This window comes from Aptenodytes patagonicus, chromosome W (genome assembly GCF_965638725.1).
Source record: "Aptenodytes patagonicus chromosome W, bAptPat1.pri.cur, whole genome shotgun sequence".
Taxonomy (NCBI): domain Eukaryota; kingdom Metazoa; phylum Chordata; class Aves; order Sphenisciformes; family Spheniscidae; genus Aptenodytes; species Aptenodytes patagonicus.
The window spans coordinates 23,871,841-23,885,785 of record NC_134981.1 but is presented as its reverse complement, the minus strand read 5'-3'; the positions used below and the strand labels follow the sequence as shown (position 1 = coordinate 23,885,785).

Genomic DNA, 13,945 nt, shown 5'->3' with positions numbered 1-13,945 from the left:
AAGCGGCTGTGTGGTGCTCAGTTGCTGGCTGAGGTTAAACCACAACACTGCTGATCAGGGAATAGATGAAGACGGTGAAAGTGGAGATCTCCCTGTTACAGTGAATGAGCATGATATAGAGACATGTAGTACTTCAGACTTAAAAGGCTTTCAAAACCCTGCACTTAGAGAGAGTGATGAGTTTGACTTAGCGTACAGTGATATAATGGATGATAAGATTAGCATTGAGGAGAGCACTGAAGGTACTGATGAACTGGATGAATCTCCAAACAAATTCATACCATCAATACAGAATCGGATATCTGAAATGATTAGCTCGAATGATGAAATTGAAGAACCAAGCCTTCTAAATCACATAGAATGTGGTGGTATCATAAGAGCTGAAGGTGAGCTAGATAACGCATGCACTGGATCTGGAGATGAGGATGCACTGTCTGAGAAAGTTTTGTCCATCCCCATTAAATATGAAGACAAACATATCAAAGAAAATGTGGATGGACCTCTGAGGATCAATTTGAGTCAAGAGGATCTTACTGAGAAAAGAAGCCTTTTTGAAGAGAACACAGCAATAGAACAGTGTTTAGAATCTGAACACTTTTATGAATTCAGTAAACCAGCTTTTACTAAGGGCAAGGTAAGCAAACTTTATTAGAAAATAAGCAATATGTTTATATTTTATTATCAGTTCAATGAAAATATTGCTTGAATTCATTAAAAGATTATTTATTTTTTTTAAAAAAACTAATCTTGCTTTCTGTTCATGCAGTCTCCTACAGTAGTATGTAGCTTGTGCAGATGGGAAGGTCACTTAAAGAGTGATTGTCCAGAAGACTTCAAGAAAATTGAGCTATACCCATTGCCAGCACTGAAATCCAAATTTTCATTTATTTTAGATCAAATTTGTGTCCAGTGTTACCATAAGTTGTTTTTTTTTCCTTTGAATATTGTTGTGGGGAAGAAAAGAATTGCAAAAAATAATGAAATAACCACAGGCTAATGCTGTTATAAAGGGGACCAATTTATCTGCCACCCTACATCCAACTCTATTAGATATACTTTTAGATTCATAAGTGCTATAATAGAATTACTAAATAGTTTGAATCTAGAAAAATACAAAATGTTTATCTTCTGCATACTGGCTATCTGATTACTCATTTAGGCATCTTAATATTAATCTAAGAATTTAATTTTGGGTAGGTTTTTTTTGACTGATGCTTTTACATTTGTCTCTACTTTGAATTTCATTACTGTTCCTCAAGCTATGTTTTTTTAATAAGCAAAGACATCAGTGTTCTAGAAAAATCAGAGTCAGAATGCTGTTTTATAACCCTTCTCCACTTTTGTTCTTTTCAGAGTGATCCGACTTTTCTCCTTTCTCTTTCATCATTTCTGACCAGACAAAATGCATTATTTCTCTAATTAATGTTTTTCTTTGAACAGGTATTTCTTTTCTACTTCAGCCTTGCTTTCTTTCCTTCACATGTGAATTTTCTCTTGCTTTTCTTTTCTCCCACTCTACACCCCTCACTTTTTCCATGTTTTTGTTGACTGAATTGTGGTGTGTGGGTTTTTGGTTTTGTTTTTGTTAGAGGATTTTGCTCCAAATATTGCAGAGGATCAAGCTCGGGAACATATACAACAAAACTTGGAAAATTTCATTAGACGGGACTTCCCAGGTAATTATGTAGTTCTGGCTTTATACTCATACTTCAGTGTTTTCCAAGAATGTCATCATGTCAGAATAATAAATGTTTTGGTATTTGAACATTAACCTATATTTTTGCTCAACGTTACTGTATAATGTTACATTAATTTGTGTTATCTTCCATTACAATAACCTATAGAACTACTACAGCTTAATGTCTCAACTTTGTATATTATGTACTGGACTCCCTTCGTGAAGACATCCTCTTTCTTTAAACAAACAATAAAGGCTCCAAAATCATGTCAGTTGTGTGTGTGTGTATAAATAAATAAATAGTTTTAAGCTTTCTTTGGCTTAGTCAGAAATACAGCGCATCAGTAGGAAGGAACAATGGCAAGTTAAAAAAACAAGGATCAAAGTAGTAGCAGAACAGTCTTATAATTGTTGTTTTAACCTCATTTATTAGCCAGATTTCTTCTTGTTGCATATGTTCTTACAAACAATAAGCTTTCTGTAGTCCTTAAGGAAACCCCTTAGGGGTCCTGATCCCAAGGTTAAGAAAAAATGCTTTAGTTCATATATGTGTTTCCCTTCATTTGAGCATTCCTCTTTGCTCTTGTTTTTATTATGACAGAGAAAAGTTTATAGTCTCAAAGTAAAAAATAAAATAAAATAGAAAAGTCAAAAGGGTCTTGCATAGGGCTGGAAGAGTTTGCATCTCATCCCTACTAAAGCTTATTGGTTTTGAAATGTTTTAAAATGTGGATACAACATCTAACCTGTCTGCATAGCCTAGTTGTTTGAAACTGTTGTTTTATTTCTGGAATTCTTATCTGTAGCACCTGGACTTCAATTCATAGTCTTTTAAAATTTGTGAAAGAATTTTTAGCTGGAGCCTGCTATGTGGGCAGATCTGTCCCTTATCCTGAAGATCTCTGTAGAGAGCAATCATATATTTTATGCAGATTTTAGCTCAGACCTGCATGCTGCTGATTTAATTATTTGACCACCTAATTTGTTTCTGTATCTGTCAGACTCCTCATTTGAACCAATAAAAGTAGGGATTCTTTCCTCATCAGCAAAACTGATGAGAAAATAAGTTTTTAAATACTACAGAAAAATAATAATGTATTCATGCTTGTGTTAAAAGACATGCTGTGGTTTGAAGCTGTGTACAGTTTGAGATTCTGTGTTGATATGGGGTTATAATCTGTCACATCTCTTACAGGAACCAAGCTGAATTTGTTTGGCTCCTCAAAAAATGGCTTTGGCTTCAAACAAAGCGACCTTGATATGTGTATGACAATTGATGGACTGGAAACTGCTGAGGTAGTTAAACAAGGCATTTGGGGGTATTAATAAGTACACAACTTTATAGTTTTATTGTGTATATATTGTAACAAATTTACTTTTTATAAAAGCTGTTCAGATTAGAGGAAAATACAAACAAGTGCCTCAAAAGCAGATTATCAGGGTTTTTTTGCTGTTGTTCTAGGTATGCATTTAAGAAATTTTACTCAGTACTCAGTTTTCTGAATTCTGCACTAACATTCTAGCATAAACTGTGCAAATAAATAAGATATGCTTTGTAGCATAAACAACTAGAAATGGAAGATGGTGGAAAAGGACGTAAATCATCTTTCACGCCTAATGTAAAGTTTAAAAAAGCCTATGTTAAGATACTGTCTAGTGTTGATTTTACAAGAAGTGCCATTTTGAAACAATTTCTGGTATTCACATCATTCTGTATAATATGAAACTGAATCATACAGCTTTAAGCTTAACAGCAAGTTAAAAAAGGTATGTCTGAAATACTTTTTCTAGAACTCTTCTAACATAATTTCAGTGCTGACTTTTTTTTCCTTCATGTCTTAGGGGCTAGATTGCATCAGAATCACTGAAGATTTAGCAAAGGTTCTCAAGAAACATTCAGGTAACTTTCTTGAAAATTAAAATAAGTGGTTCTGTTTATGTGACTGATGCAGTGAGGAAGTTCTGGGGCATTGTACATGGAAAATAATTAAGATAAAACTGTATTAAAGACTGTAATATTAAGAACGAGGGTGTATGTTGTGAACACTCAGATTTATTTTTGTTTGTATATGTAGGTCTTTGAGGCTATAATGTTATAGGTCCAGATCTAAATTGGACAGATAGTATATTCATAACCTATATGCATAAGAACAAGTCTTAAGTTAAAGCTTGGAGCTTCAATTTAGTCATTATGTTGTATTTGTATGTTCAGCACCCAATAAGTTAATAGTAAAAGGCAGGCTGACAGAAGTTTGCACTAAGTATTCTGGTTTATCTACAAGAAAGTATGATTTTAGATTGTTTGTTTTGGTGTATCTCACATAAAATTAATATAATTGGAGTGAACTATCAATGATCTCTTAGATTTATTTTGCTGTAAAGTTTAGATTAATCTTCAGTCTATTGGGGGGCATATGTATATTTGTATATATTATATTTAGTAGATTCATAGCATCTGACAAATGCCTAAAATCAGTATTAAAATATAACTGAAATAAGAGCTGATACTAAAATTATATTTTGTAACATTTTTACTGCAGTTTTGGATGGTTTGTAGTGCATTTGATTGTGTTATGACTGTATTGCAGTCATTCAGTAACATTTCATTCTAGGTCTAAGAAATGTCTTGCCTATAAAAACTGCTAAAGTCCCAATTGTCAAATTCTTCCATGTCAGAAGTGGTCTTGAAGTAGACATCAGTTTATATAACACTCTGGTAAGATTATCTCCTTTTTTGTTAACAGGAAAATGTGGGGCAGCTTCATGAGGAGGATAAAATGCTTGTTTTGTTGAGGTTCGATAATCAACCAATTACCTATTTCAATTTTAGATTTCTAAGTACAAGTTTTTTATTTGACTATCATAGAATGGTTTGGGTTGGAAAGGACCTTTAAAGATCATCTAGTCCAACCCCCCTGCTATGGGCAGGCACATCTTTCAGCTAGATCAGGTTGCTCAAAGCCCCGTCCAACCTGACCTTGAACACTTCCAGTCATGGGGCATCCACAACTTCTCTGGGCAACCTGTTCCAGTGTCCCACCACCCTCATCGTAAAGAATTTCTTCCTTATATCCAGTCTAAACCTACCCTCTTTCAGTTTAAAACTGATGCCCCTTGACCTGGTAAAAAGTCTTTCTCCATCTTTGTTATAAGCCCCCTTTATATATTGAAAGGCCGCAATAAGGTCTCCCTGGAGCCTTCTATTCTCCAGGCTGAACGACCCCAACTCTCTCAGCCTTTCTTCATAGGAGAGGTGTTCCAGCCCTCTGATCATTTTTGTGGCCCTCCTCTGGACCTTCTCTAACAGGTCCATGTCTTTCTCGTCCTGTGGACCCCAGAGCTGGATACAGTACTCCAGGTGGGGTCTCACCAGAGCAGAGTAGAGGGGGAGAATCACCTCCCTTGACCTGCTGGCCACGCTTCTTTTATATGCAGCCCAGGATACGATTGGCTTTCTGGGCTGCAAGCGCACATTGCCAGCTCATATCCAAAATGAGTGGAGTCAGTTACACAATTGAGACTTTAGAGTTGTCACTTGCTTAAGAGAATATATTAGCTCTTCAGTAAGAGTAAGCATTGGTGTTTTAGGTGTCTTTCTGTAACTTAAAAAGACAAAATAACATAACTTCAGCCTTCCCACCCCCATTCATGACTCTTACTTAGACTTTGAGACCTGGGATAGTGATTTTGAATCCAGCTTGCCTGAACTGGGACACATGTTACAGTCTACAGAAGAGAACAAATCCTTGGCCAAATATTTTAAAAACAAGTTTTGTGGTTGGGTGAGTTTTGGGTTTGGTTGGTTGGGGGGGGTTCAGTGTCTCTGAACTTTAAAAGCCAGTTCTTTGAAACATCAAAGGAAATTAAGTTTTAGTGCCAAGCATTGCACTTTCTGAACTTTCTGTATCAGCCCAAGGGGAGTCTTGAGGAGGATACTTCAAGAACAGACTTTCAGAATTAGTGGTTGAAGTTCTGCATCCATATGGGTCAGATGATAGTGCTCACGTCCCTGGGCTGAAATCTTATTTCAAGAACTTACCTTCTACCAAATATTTTGAAAATGCAGTAATAGATTAATGCTTTCCTTTCTGAGATACTATTCTGTGAATGCTGATTTGTACCACTTGTGAGCAGTTTAAAGATATTTACCAGCTTTTTAACAGAGGAGGTGAGCAGGAAGCATTGTTCAATGCTTCCTTTCTCAATAATGTGAATTCTGTTATGCAAGGCTTCACATTTGCTTTTGTTGAGCACACAACTCAAGTGTTTCTGTCCACAAATTCATTATGACTTTTAAATAAATTAGAATGGAAGAAGTATGCATGTATACATGTGAACTCTCCAACTACAGTATTCTGAACCATTCCTTGACTTTCCTTATCTTGACTAAAGATGTTTTTCATGTTTTCAGCTTATTGCCTCTTTTCTGCAGGATTCCTATATTTTGTATATGACTTTTTTTATTTTTATAGGCCTTGCATAACACAAGACTCCTGTCATCATATGCAGCTGTTGATCGTAGAGTAAAATATCTGTGTTACACAATGAAAGTCTTTACGAAGGTGAGTATACTTCAGACGTTCTAGAAGCAGTAGCACCTACAGCAAAGGATGATAGCTATAAAAGATGTTTCTTTTTCTAGATGTGTGTCATTGGAGATGCATCTCGAGGTAGCCTTTCTTCTTATGCGTATACTCTTATGGTGCTTTATTTTCTTCAACAGTGAAATCCTCCTGTCATCCCTGTTCTTCAAGAGGTACAGTATATCAAGAAAGAAATTAGTATCGGTATACAGTATTGACTAGAAGAATGTCAGTGCTCAATCTGAAGGGCTGTTTTAATGAGTTAATATTATGTTTTTAGATCTACAAAGAACCCAAGAATCCTGACATTTTAGTTGATGGCTGGAACATTTATTTCTTTGATAGGACAGAAGAGTTGGTGAGTATATCAGAGAAGTGAATTTGAAATGGTGTTACCTGTAGCTTTGCAAATGAAAAAGAATTCATTTTAAGGAGTATTGTCCTCAGATATGGTGGTTGAATATAGAAACCAGATTCTAAAAATTATCTTTGATTTTAAGCTCTGTATGGGTGATAAAGAAGAAAAACATAGTAGTAATACACATAAATACTAGACAAAGAAATGGCAGTGGAGTAGCTATTGCTTTGAAAATCCCAATCCCATGCTGTGAAGCTTTCAGAATATAATTGGTTGTGTTCAATTAAGTAATGCAAGCATCTATGAAAAAAATCTGCAAAATCTGAAAAAAAAATAGATTTGCTAGAAATTATTTTAAGGTGTTAATGATGATTAATTGTTATGTATGTCACATTACTGAGTGGATATAGCTCCTATAAATATCAGTTGCATATGTAGTCATAGTTTGTTTAATTCAGTTGAATAATATTGTATTAAATGGGCACATAGAGTAAAAGTGAATTAATAAATTATTTTTGATAACAGGCAAAACCTAATGTTAGAAGTATTATTAATTCCCCATGTTTGTTGTTAATCTCAATATTTAAAAAAATACTGACCATTTTCAAGTCAATATTGAATTATTAATGCTAATTATGAAGGGAAGGGAGGTATTCTGGAGTAACTCAATCATGCTTCTTTATAAATTTTATGTAGTTTGAATTTTCAAGTTATGAAAATTATTATGCTTTATATAAGTATTGGAAAAATAAATATTTCTATCATTTTAAGTCAGTTGTTTGGCCAGATTGTGGCAAAAACACTGAATCTGTTGGGCAGCTGTGGCTGGAACTTCTCCGTTTCTATGCAGAAGAATTTGGTTTTAAAGAACATGTCATCTGCATTAGGAGAAAAAATCTGCTTACAACTTTCAAGAAGCAGTGGACTTCCAAATACATTATAATTGAAGGTAAAATCACATAAAGCATATGGATATGTGAAATTTCTTTAGTGCCCACATGAAAAATTTGTTTTTTCCACATGGCTTAATTTCATTTTTCTATTACTAGATTAGAAATTGTTATTTGCGCATTTTGAAATCTTTGCAAAATTCCCATTGTGTTTCAGTAGTGTTACAAATTCTTCTCTTAGTTGTTTTTTTGGAGGGGTTGTTTTTTTTTTTCATCTGAAAAGAAGTTGCAGAGCAAACTTCATACTTTGTGTAATAACAGTAACTGACATAGAAACAGATTTAACCAAATGCTTTGGAGAAGAAACTAGCTATAATGCAATTGAGGTTTTCTCACTAATATTAACTTTAGTTGAGACCATATTTATATGACTGTTATACCATGTGTATGTATTGCAGACCATGGTATTAATAGTGTATCAAGAAAATGCACTGACACATTTTAGAAATGTTCCCTAAGCCACGATTTTTTTGGCCCATCTGATTTTCATGGAAAAGATTTTTACTCTCCTGCCCTCACACACAACTTATTCTTTTATAATATTTCAGTCAATTCAGAGATGAACTGCTGTTATCCTTTGTCCTTGGAGTGAAATATTTTCAATAAATTTGCGAAGAATTTAATTTCAGTATATTAATTCTGCATCAGGAATAGCTGCCTTTGATTGTTCATGTATATATATACATTGATGATCTTGCCCTGGACTTGAGTAATGTCTATAATGCTTTTTATACAGACCCCTTTGATTTGAACCACAATCTTGGAGCTGGGTTGTCAAGAAAAAGTAAGTTTTCTGTTCACAAATTTGGGCCTAAAGTGATGATCTTGTCTTAGATATTATTTTGATAGTTTGATGTTTGGATGATGTTTTCTTTCTTTTTCCCAGTGACAAATTTTATAATGAAAGCTTTTATCAATGGGAGAAGGTTATTTGGTACCCCTATAAAAATATTTCCTAAAGAATATTCATCAAAAATGGTAAGTTGCTCTAAGGGATGTGGGAGTTCAAAGAGCAGTATGTACATGCACATGCTCTTATGGTGTATAAGGTATCACTTGTGGGAATATGGTTGCACTCTCTTTATGCTCTTCTCTTTTAAGTTTCAATCATACTCTAACAAATCTTTAGTATGAGAGTTATTACTGAGTACTGTTTTCATGTTGTTTGCATGTAAAATGTGACATGCAGAATATTAATCAAGTCAGGGCTTCATTGTACAGGCTTATCATATATTTTAGTCCCTATCAAAATAGCTTACCATTTTTTTTTAAACTGCAGTTTAAAAAAATAGATTGCAGAACTTGTGGTTAGCAGGCTGCCCTTAAAGAAGAGGTAGCAGTGACCAGTTATCTCATCAGGTCTTTCAGGAGTTCAGCTACACGCACAAGATTTATTCTTTTCTTGTTTATCTGTCTTGATTCCAAAGTGTGTTGATTTGCTTTTTTAAACATATGATTTCTTCTTGAGGAGTACTTCTTTGATCCAGAGGTACTTACAGAAGGAGAATTGGCACCGAATGATAGATGCTGCAGAACTTGTGGTAAAATTGGCCATTTCATGAAAGATTGTCCCATGAGAAGAAAGTGAGTATAGTTTTGGGATCTATGTGGAACACTTCCTTAGCTTTGTTTGAAAGGAAGATTAGAATAATAATGCTAAAGCAAAAATTGCACATGCTACAGATTATTTCTTTACTGTTAAAATGAAAATGTATCAATATCAGTTTTGGCAGTGGAGGGGCAGGCGGTGGTGTTTTTAAATTTTTGGTTTGTGTTGAGTCACCACTAAACTTTTGCCAGCATCATCTCTAGTGTTTTTTTAACAGAATCTTTTAATAGAAGACTACAAAACACATTTCACCCAGTATCCTCTCCATTTAGCTTAAGGAGATAATGCTGATTCTGTGCTTTATATAAGAAAGCAGTAGTTGAAGAGAATCTAAATGCAAAGTTGAATGGCTGTGTGTTGTGAAGAGCACTCATGAAAGCATTTTACATATTTTCATTTAATAGCTCCTATTTCTAGAATCTTGGAGCTCCCAGCAAGATACATTTTTGTCATGTTCACAGAATCATGCCATTCATGTCAAAAAGCAAGACAAGGACATCACAGCATGACTTTTTTTCAAGCGCACATAGATCAGAACAGTGTCCTGTTTACATCCAAGAGAAGGCTTCCTGATTCTCAGTAACCAGATGTCCAAAATTCAGTAAATACTTTCCTGTAGCAAATGAATGCTAAACTGATTTTCTGCTCTTTATATGATAAACTGTCCAAACTTAAAACTGATTGATTGATTTTTTTTTCCAAGTAAAGACACTAAAGCACTTTAAAGACTTCATGTTTCTAAAATAGTGAAAATCAGCAAATAAAACTTCAAAAGAACAAAATCATGAAAGCCTTTGTGCTCATTTGTAAGGTGAATGGGAAATCTGACCTTTGTTTGGAATCTATATATCTTAATTGTAATTAAAAATCTCCTACGTTTTTATATAAGTAGCTAAAAAGCTGGTGTACAAAGACTAGATAAAGTAGCCTTTTTGATAAACTGTAGAGAATTTTGAGAATTGCTAAGACTGTTAGTTTAGGAATCTATTCAACTTCACCAAATGTAAGTGTACTAGCTGATGATAGGTTAAAAATCAAGAATGCTGATGGTGCTGTGAAAATCCACTTAATGTCTAAGCTGCTGTTTCAGATGCACTTTAATCCTGCATTCTGGAGTGAAACCCCAGTTCATTTCACATATGCAGCTATGCTGTATACAACATTAGAGCAAAAGTCAATGGGATTTTGATTCTAAGAATGTAAATGCCTTATGAGGTCAGACCACTGACCCATCTAGCCAAATCCTTTGTCCAGCAGTGGCAATAGGAGATGCTGTTTATGGAGGGCATGCTAGTTGGCTGTTTTCTGCAGTCTCTTCTCTTGTATTCCCCCAACATCTTCAGTTGCTGTATAAGAGATGTTAGAACACATACCTGCCTTGGTTCTTGTCATATTCATTTGTGGACTGCAGTTGTGCATATTTTTTTTTTCCCTGAACCTGTTTTTCCTGTTTTCCTTAATCTTCTGTGGCAACCAGTTCCAGAAGTATGCTAACTGCTGTGTAAAATAGTATTTTTTAAAATCTGTTTTAAACCAAACTCATTTTAGTTTCATCAAACATTCCACAGGCTTGTGGAATTTAGTGGGATTTAGTTAGTAGTGATACTGCTTTGAGGTTTTTAAGTCATGATTGTGTTTACCCTCTGACTCCTCTCCGAGTTGAAGAGTCTCAAACCTTTTTATTATCTCCTCCTAAGACAGTTGCTGCCTAAGACATTTTAGTTGCCTTTCTCTGTACCTTCTTGTGGTGGGTTAACCTTGGCTGGCTGCCAGCTGCCCACCAAGCCACTCTCTCACTCCCCCTCCTCAGAAAGACAGGGGGAGAAAATAAGATGGAAAAGCTCATGGGTCAAGATAAAGACAGCAAGATTACTTACCAGTTACCATCATGGGCAAAAAAGACTCGACTTAGGGAAGATTAATTTAATTTATTGCCAATTAAAAATAGAGTAGGATGGTGGTGTGGGTTAACCCCAGTAGGCAGCTCAGCACCACACAGCTACTCACTCACTCTCCCCCCACCCCCAGTGGGATGAGGGAAGAGAAAATGAAGAGTAAAAGCAAGAAAACTCATGGGTTGAGATAAAGACAGTTTAATAAGCAAAGGAGAAGTGGAAGAAGAAAGAGAAAACAAAACAAATGATGCAAAGGCAGTCACTCACCACCTCCCATGGGTAGACTGATGCCCAGCGAGTTCCCAAGGAAAAAGATGGCTTACCTACCTAAACCATCCTACTCCTCTCCATTTTATTGCTGAGCATGACATTATATGGCATGGAATATCTCTTTGATTAGTTTTGGTCATCTGCCTGGTTGTGTCCCCTCCCAACCATGTCTGCACACGCACCCCCCCCCCCCAAGCTATTCACTGGGGGGGCAGAGTGAGAAACAGAGAAGGCCGTGATGCTGTGCAAACACTGCTCAGCAACAGCTAAAACATTGGTCTGTTATTAGCATTGTTTTGGTCACAAATCTAAAACGCAGCACTATACAAGCTGCTATGAAGAAAATTAACTCCATCCCAACCAGATCCAGAACAGATGGTGAGAAACAAAGACAAAACTAAAAATACCTTCCCCCAAGCCCCCATCTTTCCAGATTCAACTTCACTCCTTCATTCCTGACTCTTCTATCTCCTCCCCCCACCCCAAGCAGTGCAGGGAGGATGGGGAATGGGGATTGTGGTCAGTTCATAACAGTTCCTCTCTGCCACTCCTTCCTCCTCACACTTTTCCCCTGCTCCAGTGTGGGGTCCCTCCCATGGCATACAGTCTTTCACAAACTGCTCCAGCATGGGTCCTTTCCATGGGGTACAGTTCTTCAGGAACAGACTGCTCCAGCGAGGGTCCCCCATGGGCTGCAGTTCCTGTCAGGAGCCTGCTCCTGCCTGGGCTCTCCATGGGCTGCAACTTCCTTCAGGGCACATCCACCTGCTCCTGTGTAGGGTCCTCCATGGACTGCAGTGTGGATATGTGCACCAGCGTGGTCCTCCATGGGCTGCAGGGGGACAACCTGCGTCACCATGGTCTTTACCGCGGGCTGCAGGGGAATCTGTGCTCCAGTGCCTGGAGCACCTCCTTCCCCTCCTTCTTCCCTGACCTTGGTGTCTGCAGAGTTGCTTCTCTCACATTTTCTCACTTCTCTCTCTCAGCTGCTGCTGTGCAGCATATTTTACCCTTTCTTAAATATGTTATCAGAGAGACGCTACCAACGTTGCTGATTGGCTCAGCTTTGGCCAGTGGTGGGGCTGTTTTGGAGCTGTCTGGAACTGGCTCTGTCTGGCACAGGGCAGCCCCTAGTCTCTTCTCTTTCTTAGATTTAATTGCTAGCTCCCATTTCAACATCATATGGACATGGTTTAGATTATTTTTCACTGAATACATTACCTTACATTTATCTCCATTGAAGCTCATCCACCACCTTTTTGCCTGTTCATTCAGTTTTGTGATGTATTTTCAAGTTGCTTGCCATTAAGTGCTGCATCTGACTGACCAAAATAGCTTAGTATCATCTTCAGATGTGGAGGTTTCACTGATGTCTCCTCCAAGTCATGGATGAAGCTACATAAAACCAGTTCAGCAGTGATAGCTGGGTCTCCACTGCTAGATCTTTAAGTGACTTAAAATGTTAGAAGCATTTCCCATTAAAAAAGTTTTTTAGAAATACTGTGAGTATAACACAGTTTCAGACTAGTGGAAAGAACCTAGATTTCTGATGGTAGTGTAGAAGTAAGAGAAATAGAAATATAGCCTCAGCTTTTATGGTTTGTTAGCATTTTGTTTGGTGTTTCTTCTCTTCCACTTGTCTTTTGCAGCTCCAGCATCTAGATCTACATTATGATTATATTTGTTTAGATGTATTTATTAGTTGTTAGTGCTGTATTGTAATCTAATTGTTAAATTACATTATTAAATGTATGTTACATTAGTGTAACACTGTTTGTTAGGAGAGTCAAAGGAATAGATATATTAATTCACTTTATTTAAACCACTGAAGAAATACACTAGGATTATATTGCCTATACACAGCACATTTTTTTCACCTCCATGCATAGATGTAAAGTCTATGAACTCCGCATCATTTTTCTCCTGTAGACTGAGGTGGTGATGTGATTTTGAAGGTATAAAAAAACAAAGGTACACAGAAAAAAAAGAGAAAAGAAGCAAAGAGGACAAAGAAACTTGGGATAAAACAACAGAAAGAGAGAGCTCAATCAAGGAGGGAAAGTTGCAACTATGTACACCTCAGAAGAGCAAACTAACAGCAAGGGGAATAGTGGAACCTGGAAGAGAAAAGAATCCCAGGCAATCAGCAGAGAAGTAGAAACTCCTGGAAGACAGGGGCTTAAGAGAAAAGCATTGCTTTATCTGTGGAAGAGAAGGTCACAGGAAAAAAAAATGCCCACAGTATAAAGGAGCTGTAGGTATGAAACTCTGATATAGTTCAGTAAACAGAGCTTACGTTTTTTGCTATTTTTAATAGGGTTGATTTAAGGATAAGGTTTTTGCAATGAATGGCATGACATAAATGCTAATTAATTTTTTAAAATGTAGTCACATATGGTCAGTTTTCCCTTCATCTTCACCTACCTTTCAGAACATTGTTGTATCCTGGGAGATTTGGCATGCTTTCTTGTAGCAGGTAAGATGCTTGTATAGAAAGGAAAGAAAGGAAAGCTTGTAAAGAAAGAAACTCTCTAATATGTTGAAAATGCTTCCATTGTCATCATTATATAATAGTTGGTAACATTTCAAATTAGAGATTCTA

General features: G+C 36.4%; 1 pseudogene; it reads left to right on the top strand.

Moving 5' to 3' along the window:
* Positions 1–13,615, top strand: part of LOC143172194 (terminal uridylyltransferase 7-like) — a 78,773-nt pseudogene extending 65,158 nt beyond the window's left edge.
* Positions 13,616–13,945: the final 330 nt, after the last annotated feature.